The sequence below is a fragment of the Lacerta agilis genome, chromosome 2 (assembly GCF_009819535.1).
Source record: "Lacerta agilis isolate rLacAgi1 chromosome 2, rLacAgi1.pri, whole genome shotgun sequence".
NCBI classification, from domain to species: domain Eukaryota; kingdom Metazoa; phylum Chordata; class Lepidosauria; order Squamata; family Lacertidae; genus Lacerta; species Lacerta agilis.
The window spans coordinates 59,080,657-59,091,761 of NC_046313.1; the positions used below are offsets into that span (position 1 = coordinate 59,080,657).

Sequence of the window (11,105 nt, forward strand, 5' to 3'; positions counted from 1 at the left end):
GCTCTTTGGAATGCTTAGTGTCAGCAGCAAGGTTAGCAATGTGAGTAAGAGGAGAAGAAGAGAACAAGCCTACGATTTATGAGTTCTACTAAGATAAGTCTATCAATTGCAACAATTGTTACACTGATATATATTTGGAGACTATATAAGCCACCTACTTAATTGTGCCCTATTTATCCATCAGTTCAAAAAGGCTCTCTAGAGCTGTTTCAGCATCTCAGGAAACAATGCACAGCTCATGGTGTTCCTATCAAAAATATTATGTTTGGGATTTCTCTCTCTTTAAATGAAAGTAAACTCCCAGCAGCATTTTGACTCCAACCTCTGCCTCACTTTTTTGAGTTGGGAGAAGCAAACCCCAAATAATTCCAAAGTTATAACAAAGCCTTCTTCCATTAAAATCAATGAGAACATTCTGAGAAACTGTAACAGGATGAAAGGACACAAACCGCAATTCCCAGGTCACAGAGTCACAGCTTGCCCTGGATGTTTCTTTTTTTGGGGGGGGGGTAGTGGGAACCACATGTCCTTTTACACCAGAGTCAAAGGAAATGGAAGCAGTCAATGGGACTACAGTATACTGTACAATCTATTCATTTGGGAAACAACTCTTGGAAACAAATAATTTTCTTCTTGTTGTGAAGAAAACACATTTGCATGGAGAAAAGTAATGTGTTAACTGTCCTATCACTCAACAACTGTGGCACATCCTGCAGTCATCATGGCAGAAAACAGTACCGCCACAGGAAATGTTTCTGGCCATATCTATTATCATGAGTTTTCCTATTACAGCTTGGGCATTTGGGTCAATATGGTTCACATATAGAGGAAAAGCATTGTGTGAATGCTAATAAACAGCTAATAAATTCTAATAATGAATACTAATAAACAGCCCCACACCACACACAAATCCCCATCCTAATATTTTGCGCTAATAAATCTGGAATAACTCATGTGCTGGAAGAGTGGGGTGAAACAGCTTTTTATTTTTTAAAAAAGCCATTAAGTGTGAATATCTATTACAATTTTCACTGCATTGTGCTGTCATTGCTGTCATTATTATTGTGATTGACAGCCATTGCCACAGATGGCACTATTATTTCTTGCTTTAAGTATATAGTCAGAAAAAAGTAGGATACAAGTTTTACAAACTAATGAATTAATGATGCAAGAACAAAACGGTACTGAATGTGCTGATACTATCATGCAACAGCATATAGTGGTGGGCAGTTTTTCATTTGAAATGTGGCAAGCAGTTTTGAATTATTATTATTTTTTAAAGAAACTTTTTAAAAAAAAATGATGCCATTTTTGAAGAGAGTGATAAACATGCTGAAACATTAATACCAGAGGCTGTTTCAGTACTTTGATCACTCAGGTCATCATCCAGAGATGTTGCTATGCATGAAGATCTGCCCTTTGAACAGATGTATAACACTGTCTGTGATGGTTGTCCTTAAGTGTAAAATTGGAAACAGATGCTACAATCAGTTTTTCTCTCCATCCTCAATACACTGTCAGTTGATAGTGCTGATCATCTGTATGCAGATTGATTGTGGGTTTTGATACAGCAAAGGTTTTGTGTATGCAAATGTGTGTTAGTTGTGCATTTTTTGTCTATGCTACATACCTTTCACACAAGAAGTCCAATTTAAAATGCATCCACATACATATCATTCATGGGCATACAGATGAATTTTTCCAGGAGGGACAAATTAAATACTCCAAATGAATAAATAAATGTACACAAGTAGGATCAGAGAATGGGTTAACCATTTCTTGTAGCTCAGTTGACTGAGCAGCAATAAGCCCTGGGTAGCCTTGGCGGCTGAGAAACTAATATTCCAGGTCTGCTTCTCTGTTGTTTCTCAACAGATAGATGAGAGATTCATCAATGAATAGATCTGGCATCCCACCCACAGCTGAAACACTCAGTTATTTCACTGGCACTCTTCATCTCCTCCAGCGCTCCCCACTTAGGATCCCCAGTAGCTAGTATTCAGAGACGTGCATCTCTATGCATGTAAATATATAATATGGGTAGTTGGCAAAAACTATGCTGGGTCCTTAGCATGATGAGTCGTATTAGCATACTTGCATGGTATTTTGTCAAGGCCACAGCACTGATGGATGGGAATAGCCCAATCCAAGTTGATAGCTCAGTTGGTTAGAGTGTGGTGCTGTTAACAGCAAGGTTGTAGATTCAATCCCCACATGGGACAGCTGCATATCCTTACATCACAGGGAATTGGACTAGATGGTCCTTATCATCCCTTCCAAAATTATTTTTTAAGTATAGAACCTCACCATATTGTTATGATTGCAACATTATAATGAAATGACAGTGTAGGCACTCAAGAAAGTCACAACAGAAACTCTGCTTCCAGTAAGGATCACAATGAATGCCCTTATCAAACAGTGATAAGCACCTGTGGTAACAATAGTTGCAAATCATCAGTCAATTTACCGGTGCTCAGTAAAAACATAGCTTTTTGGGTTGTTGACTGTGAAAACAGTAAAAATGATCATGCCAAGCAGAAGCAAGTTGTCTGTCTACATCAGTGTTGGTTTGACAGACACAAAGAGTGAGAGAACATTTTGTGGTTACGAAGGAGGTGCCAATCAGTTTCAGGTGGACTTGTGATTATGAAAAGTCACCGAAAACAGGATATAGTGAAGGAAACCTATTTATTAATTAAATTTGTTTCCCACCCTTCCTCCCAAAGGAGCCCTTCTATTGATTGAAACAACCTATTGTTATTTGGGGAGGGGAATGCTATTGACCAATGGCTTTGCCAGGTTTTAGCATAAAGGTAATAGAGACAGCAATGGAAGTGCATAAAGATGAGGGCTCTCAGCCACTTCTGAAACATCCAGGCAAACTCTCTGTCAATGTAGGTAACATCAAGCACAGGAGAGTCCCTCCTTTCTATTTGCTTAAGCTCTTTTAAAGTGTTTGGTGCTTTTGCTCTTGTGTGTATAAGAAACTTGTTTGTTATCTTTCCAGCTAGTAAACAAAGTGTCCAAATCAGCAGTTAACCATGTTTTGATTGTGCACTACTACTGGTAGTACAACTGGCATCTGCTGACCCTCCCACCTACAGGTTTGGGGAGTTCCTGCCAATGTGAGCTGCGACCCATCTGCAACTCTTCAATGATAAACAGTTCTAACCCCAGACATGGGTTAGAATCTAATCTTTCAGCATACAAATAGCCTGTTCTGATGCAAGACAGATGTTCCTTGCGGATGTTAGAGTGGCAGTGATGGGGAAAGATTCTCCTCTGTCCAATCAATCCACCATCCACCCTAGGAAACTAAGCTCCAAGAAGTTTTGAGCATGGGAAAGTTATTTTCACACATCAGGATCACAGGCATTCTCTTTCTGCTGGTTAAGAAAAAAGACAGACCCAATAATAGCACTTTGTGCATCCCATAGCTTAGAACTAGCTTAGATCCGTTGCATGGATAGATAGATGGGCAACGTACAGCACAGCGAGGGAGATGCCAGAGCACTGCTGCCTCTCCTTACCAGACCTTACAAGAAGCAACAGGCTTCCTCCTCCCCACCCGGCTCTACTCTGGAGCCTGCAGGATGCTGAGAACAGTTCGTCCATGGAGGGGCATCCATCCAAGGAGTTTGGGGTGGGAAGGAGGAGGCTAGGCAAGGAGACAACCTCATTTCAATCCCCGGAACCGTCTTCATGGTGACGGCTGGGCTGAGGGGTTCAGCTCCTTTCCGGCCCTCTTGCAAGAGGCAGCCCCCCTGAAGCAGCAAAGGTGGCGGTGGGGAGGTCCTCACCGCATCCCCTCTGCCCGGTTCCTTTGGAAAGCAGCGGAGAAAGAAAGCGAGGGTGCCGAGAGATGCAGGCGAAGGATCCAGGCGTCTGCAAAGGAAACTGGCTGGGTTTGGCCTTTTGGAAACTTGTTATGGAGAAAAGGAACAAGGCTGCGGGCTCTCCACATCTGGATTTGTTAAAGGAGAGTTTCCATTCGCAGACTGGGAAAGCGAAAAGGAGGCGAGCTGCTGGGAGTGAAGGAGAGAGACCGCTTAGCGCTTACCTTACTTCGCAGAGGGGGCAGGACGACTTTCGCCAAATCGCGCCCAGAACTTGCGGGGACTTTCACCCCCACTTCTCTCTGCCAGCTTTCTCTTTTATCCTTCTCCTGAAGTTTCCCCGGTTGCTTTGAGTACGCGACCCCAGCTTCCTTCGGCTGAGCTGCGCAGCCCTTTGCAGAGCCTGCGGGGAGGGAGAGTCGTCTGCAGCCCGGAGAGGCGGGACTGGGCGATGGTGGGGGTGGGGTGTCCCCGCTGTCCAGCGCGCCGGCTGCCTTGCTGGTGCCTCTAGCGCATTTTATTACCCCCCAGAGCATTCGCCAGCATCCAAGGCTGCGCGGCTTTCTCGCAGCTCCGGAGCCTTCTTTTTCTATTTTCCTTCAGAACAACAAGATGCCACGAATGGTGTGCGCGCGCGCGTGTATTTGAGCTCCTACTTGGCTCAAACTTTTTGGTCCACTCTCGCAAAGAAAGATGTAGGGCAGGGGAATAAGGCTGGATCTATTTGCTGCTGCTTCTTCTTTCTTGTTGGGAAAGACAGAGAGAGGGAAGACGCAAAGAAGCTTCAGTGGGGTAGAGACACAACAAACACCTCCGTCGTCCCCAAGGTGGGCACGAGGAGAGACAGACGCGAGCAGAACTTCAGTCGCCGAATTTGGGCGGGAGAGACCGAGGGGAGCCTCTGGGAAAGCTCCAGGCGCCAAACAAAATAAAAACAAGAGGAAGCAAAAGCGTGCGCGTTTTAATTCATGACTGGACTTTTTTTTACGAATTAAACCGTGAAACTTTCCTCACACGCTCCTGTTTGTGTGTGCGTGTGAACGCGCCTCCTTTCGATTCTGGCCTCTCTCTCCCCTCTCCAGCCCCTCCTGCCTTTTCCCTCCTCTCTCTGCTCTCCCCTTTCTCAGGATATGAGGGGATGTTTAGAAAATCCGCTGCCCACGCCAGCCGCTGACTCATGTTTTTATTAAAGAAGAGAGGCCTGTGTGCCTTAAAATTGCCTCCACGTCTTCAAATCCCTGCGCGCGCCAGGCCTCCCCTGGCCCCCCTACCCCACACAACGCGCTCGCTGGCACCTAGCCTTCCCCGGGAAGGGCCGTGCGGGGTGGGGGGTTTCTGACAAGCGGCGACTACGGTGGGCTTTGCCCAGTTCCTTATCGCCAAGATAACGTTTTGCTACAGGGCGGCTTTGTTTGCTGGGCGGAACCGCTGTTTACAAGCTCCTTTGAAAGGCTTTTCTTTTTTTCTTTTTCTGCCAAACAATAGAGCTTGTGGAATGGTTCACAGGCCGGAGTGGGACTCATGTGCCTCAGCATCGTCTGCTTCCCATTGATAGCGGGCCAAGAGGAGGCCACTTAGCCATCCATCTTCCGGCCCCTTGCAAATTAGCATACAGTACTGTGGGGTTCTCTTTTCTGATGGAGGCCTGCAACCAAGACAATTTGGCATCTGAAGCGAACCAAAACATGGGGAGAAGGGGTGACTGAACCAGGAGCAAGGGAGGGGAATAAAGATCTACAACATCGGGGTCTGCTGCCCCTGCGGATACTGTGCCACTTGAGGCGGTCGCCTCATGTTGCCTCATGGGTGGGCCAGCCTTGCCTGAAAGAGAAACGAAGCACATTCATTGCTGGATATTGAGGATGTGCATTCTTCCCCTACCTGAAGAATGTGCAAGATTTATCAATATGCACACACCACTGTGAATTTTGCTCACTTTCTTCTTCTTTGGCGATCACTCGCACTGGCAAATAAAGCCGCATGGTCACCCGGAGCGGCAAACCCAGGGGCACCCCCCGGGGGCGGGGTGTCGCTCCGTAGCGCGCATGCACAGCATTGCTACATATGACGCATGCATCTCTACGTATGACACATGCATCATATGTAGCGACGCTGCACATGCGCACTACAGAGTGGGAAGAGGCGAGGGGCAGGCCAGGGAGGGGCGTCAGCAGCTGACGCCCCTTCCTGGCCCGCCCCACGCCTCTGCCCCAGCCGGAAAAAGGAAAGTGTGCGCTGAGCAGGTTTGCGAGCAAGCCATTGGTGTGCACTTTCTGTCAGGCGGCAGGGCTTGGCTTGGGCATCGTGAGGGGGGCGAGTGTTTCCCCCCTCCAGGGTGGCACACGGGGCGGACCGCCCCCAACGCACCCCCCTTGCTCCGCCCTGATCACTCTTAGCCAAGTAAGATTGTCTTCCATAAACAGTGAGTCCTACCTAAGTGACTGTGGAGGCCAATTCTGGATCCACGTGTCCTTCCACAGTGGGGACATAGGTTTCCGGGTGGGAGCTGATCATGGTGAGGGTTTGCCAAGCGTGCCTTCCTCTTAGCTCATTTCTCCCTTTCGTCCTGAGTTCAAGCGTCTTCAAAGCCCACGACACCTTTGGTAAAGGCTGTTTCCCAATTGGAGCGCTCGCAGGCCAGTGTTTCCCAGTTGTCAGTGTTTATCCTACATTTTTAAAGATTTGCCTTGAGAGAGTCTTTAAATCTCTTTTGTTGACCACCAGCATTATGCTTTCCATTTTTAAGTTCAGAATAGAGTACAGTAGTTGCTTTGGAAGATGATAATCAGACATCCACACAACATGACCAGTCCAACGAAGCTGATGTTGAAGAATCATTGCTTTGACACTGGTGATCTTTGCTTCTTCCAGTACACCGGCATTGGATCCGCCTAGGGTCCTGTGAATGCAACAAACACACACACACACATCATACAAGTACATCAGGATGTTCTCCTCTTTACCTGCACTCAGGAAACTTGTAAAGCCTTTCTTCATTTATCCAGGCTTTAAGCCAAAAAATTTATGAAGTTTGTCAAAGTTTACCCCCAAACAAACTTGTTCAGTTCACCAAGCAATTATCAGGTGTGCTATATTTTTGAACTAATTTTTGAACCAATGCAGTTAAATTTCTTAAACTGAACTAATTCATTCCAAGCGCTGCATAGGCATATTGCAATTAGAGACAACCAATGAATTTTAAAAACAGGTACATAATACAATTACATGTCTTGGTAGGCTTGCCTAGACAAAAAAGGTTTTTAGCAGATGTCAAAAACAGTGAACACTAAAATATCAGTTTTTGAAGATGTGGAGTTCTACTGAACTTGAGTCTTTTTATAGCAAAATTTGCTCGGGGGGGGGTCCTTTTAATCCCTAGCGAGCTTTTTAGGAACAGTCTGCTTTAAGGCAGTCCCAGAGGATTTGCAAAGCATCTTAGTTTTCTAGATCTTTGTCTTTTATAATATAATTCAAAGGAAGTAGATAAAGAGAATGTGATCAGGGAATAGCATCTTGAGATGTATATATACACTAAGGGCTGCTGCCCCTGATCTCTCCACTCGTCAACCTCACGTACCCACCACACTTTTGCCAACTACCCTTCTCCAACCCCTGACTAAACTCTCCTCCCTTTATACCTTACCCACCCATCCTCTTACAGCTAAGTGGGCGGGTCTTTCCACAGCCGCCCACCTCTTCTAAGCCAGCCACAGTGCATCTGTCTCCTGTATGCTCCTGCTGGTTCCATAAGAGCATAAAGGAGGACTTAAGCCCTGACAACTGGACGTAGTGTGGGAGAGAAAGAGGAGAGACATATGTCATAGGCCCACAGCACATGCTCAGTAACTCCTTAACATTCCCAGTTGGGTTCCACTTATTAGAGGAGATGGGCAGCCAGCCAGCCACCTTTTAATCAGCAGAACATGACCAGAACATAAGGAGTCATAGCATGCGCTGTGGGCCTGTGGAGTGCCTCTCTCCTCTCTCTTCCATGCAGGATGCTCTTTTCCCACCCACCCTCTGACCTGCTACCTGGGACACATGCCTGCTTCCCCACCCCCACCCCCAATCTGGGCCTGTTTCTAGAAAACTCAAGTGTATGTGAACAGGTCTATTACCATTTTCTTCTAAAATGAAGATGGTCCATTTTTGTATTCTGACAGCCACTCCGTTATCCAGGCTGGAAAAAGTTGGTTGCATAATAAGTTTGGCACTAGCCAGCAGTAAAGCATACCCATTAAACAGCACATGTGCTCAATACACAAAAATATCTCTATGTACATATTGCATAAAAATGTATAAATGATGGGAATCTGTTTTTTTAAAGGTCTTTGATAGGGTCACTAGAGGCTGAGTAAAATCACTTTGAAGCCCTATCCAGTCACAGCTGCCAGTTGTCCGCTTTTCACATTAAAATTTGGTACATTTTCCATTCCTCCAATAAGTTTTTAATGTATGCATGTGTACTATAAAGGTGCTGGTATTCTTTATAACTTTAAATGGAATGTGGGATTACAACAACAGACTCCCAAATAAGATGCACTATTGGCTTGGTGTATTAATGCTCATGATGGAACTTAGATGGCATCCCAAACAGCAACAACAGAGAAAACAACAATACTCCATTGGGGTGGGAGGTGGCAGCGCACCAGGTTTTTCACAGGCTTCAAAATGAGTGTTTGCCTTTGGGACAGCTGAGACGAAGGCATCTTGAACCATTTTAGCAGACTGGAAATTGGTGCAATGTGGTCCCCAGATGAAAGAGCAAATGGTTTATTTTATCTGCAACGATAGCAGCAAATGCTGAAATGGAGCCCAGAAAGAGGCAGGAAGTACTGGTGTGATGTCAGGAGATATCACATATCCAGGCACTGAGTAACTGTTCTGTTGATGCCTGTTGCTTCCCTCCTGAACCTTCTCTCTTTAAGAAAAGAGCAAACACTGGAAAGCTGCACCAAGTATGAATGGCATAAAGCTGAAGGCGTTTCTACATTATATATTTCTGCGGCGCTGACAGCATTATCTTTTAAAGGGAAGGCAGTCCTAAATTTGACATGTTCTGTAGAGATGAGATCAGGGGCAGCCGAAGATTAATGGCTCGGAAACATACTGGTCCTCTGAATCTGGCCCCAGTAGTTGCTGTGTTGACTGAAGTTGCATGCCTGACATCTTGGGGAATCTGCTGACTCCCAGAGCCTCCTGCACGCTCCCTCCTTGCTGTTGCCACTTACTCACTTGTCTCCTCCAACATTCGAGCTGCAACAAAGGGAAAGGGGTGCAGCAGTTTGTAACTGCCTTGTCCTTTCCTTCCGAGTAGTGGTGTTGACTGGCCCCAAGAGAGAGAGCAGTAGAGTAACAGTGGCAACAGTCCCCACTGCCACCACCAAATCTGGATGTCATGGACTGGTTCGAAGCAGAGGAATGGTGGGAACAGTAGGTGGGGAACTATCAAGGGAAGAAGGCTCGGAGCCCAGGGAGTGGTGGTGGGACAAAAATGAGTGGGTAGAGGGAGAAAAGCGGGAAGAGGAGGTGTCAGAAGCTGAAAAGATAACAGGGTTTAGTGAACTGGGAGAGTCTGTGACAGAAAGAAGTCCAGAACCAGAGGAAGAAGCTGGAGCAGGATAGCGGGAGGAGGGAGGCCAAGAGGCAGAGATGAGTTAGGCGGTGAAGAGTCACGTGTGTCTTCCCCTCCTGCTGTGACAAGCGCCCCTCACTGTTGTCTACCAGAACCAGAAGAGGCATGAAAAGGGCAAAGGACAGGATAGTCTCTTATTGCTTTGGAAAAGCCCAGGAGACGACAGAACCTAAGACGGCTGTGAAGAGGCAGGGACTTTCAGTTCGGCAACTGCTTTTCATGGAGCAAGACCACTGAGAATCAGCTGCTTTGCAAATTAGTGGGGTCGCTGCCATATTCACAAACCTGCAGTTCATGATGTCCATGGAAGGGGGGAAGTCAATCTGGCCTCATCTGGGTCAATTGCTGTGCCATCTCTCAGCTAAGGCTGTGTACACCCTATACCTTAAAGCATATTTATTTATTTAAATTTATATATCGCCTGATTGGTGGGGTTTTGTTCTTGTTGTTTTTTAAAAAAAAAAACACCCCAAAGCACTCATGAACTGTCAGCCATGAAACAGACTCAGTCCTCATTCAAATGCAAATATTTTAAGAGAAGCTTGGTAGATAAGAGGAGAAATCTAACAGGTTTTCCCCATAGGATGGCCTTGATTACAGATTACATTGATTAACCAGAATGGGATTATAGGTTTGTTGTAATACTTTAAGATATCTGCTTTAAAGCCATTGTTCTTTGTGTTTTACAAGATTATACAGTCTCAATGACATATTTAAATGGCTATACACACTTCCTTTTACAAGGATGGAGGTTAGAGTGGGGTAGCTAGTCTATGTAGCCCATTAAACATCTATTTGGTTTCATCCATGTGATTCATACTAGGACACAGTATCAAGTTCACCAGATGCTGTAATTTGCAGATTACAATTTCTTTTGTATTTTGCTTAGTGGTGTGCAAAGTTCAATTTTTATGTGAAATCTGATGCTTTGCGGGGGGGGGGGCTATCTACAAAAAAAATCCCCTAAATTCTACACTTTTTTGTTGCATTCATTTGGAATTATCGTTTTAATCTGCTGCTCCCTTGGCATCAGTTACTCCCTCTTTACTCACACTATTCCTTCACTGTGTGATCACAGGGATCAAGCACTGGTAATGATTATTTCACCATGCTGCGGAGCCAGTTAGATCTGGGTACATAATAACGCCTCTGAGCACAAACAAAGCTTTCCCATTGCCCTCAACTTGAATGGGAGAAAAGACAAAATGCATTGCTATTGCATGGGCAATCATGGCAACGTTCCCTGTTTTGCTACACAGCACTGTTGGCTTCACTTCCCAAGAGCAGTGGAAATCAAAACTTCTGCATCAATACAGCCCTAAGTCATGTATGGTTACATGTGACTAGTTTAGGCAGGCAGGCAGAATGGGGGTGCACATCACTTTGGAAGTAATGGGCATGTGATAGATTGATGACATTCAGATAACTATCCAGATACAGATGTCGTCCACTGTGACAACCAGACACAGATGTTGTCCACTTTAAATGGCATGTGCATTCAGATGCACAAATGATTGCATATCCCTATTCACATCTGCCCCCAAGTAAAATACCGGTACATGTGGTTGGTTTGGGCTGAGAGTACATTAGCCCAGCTGTCTCAGCAATGGGGATCTTACGCATCCCTGCTTCCC

General features: G+C 45.6%; 1 protein-coding gene across 1 annotated transcript in view; it reads right to left on the reverse strand.

The window, feature by feature from the left end:
* PDGFRB (platelet derived growth factor receptor beta) overlaps window positions 1-4,413 on the reverse strand; it is a 79,878-nt gene extending 75,465 nt beyond the window's left edge. The window contains exon 1 of the mRNA XM_033140286.1: window positions 4,061-4,413. The gene's annotated coding sequence lies outside the window, so the exon portion shown is untranslated. The remainder of the gene's footprint in view (window positions 1-4,060) is intronic.
* Between the last annotated feature and the right edge of the window lie 6,692 nt (window positions 4,414-11,105).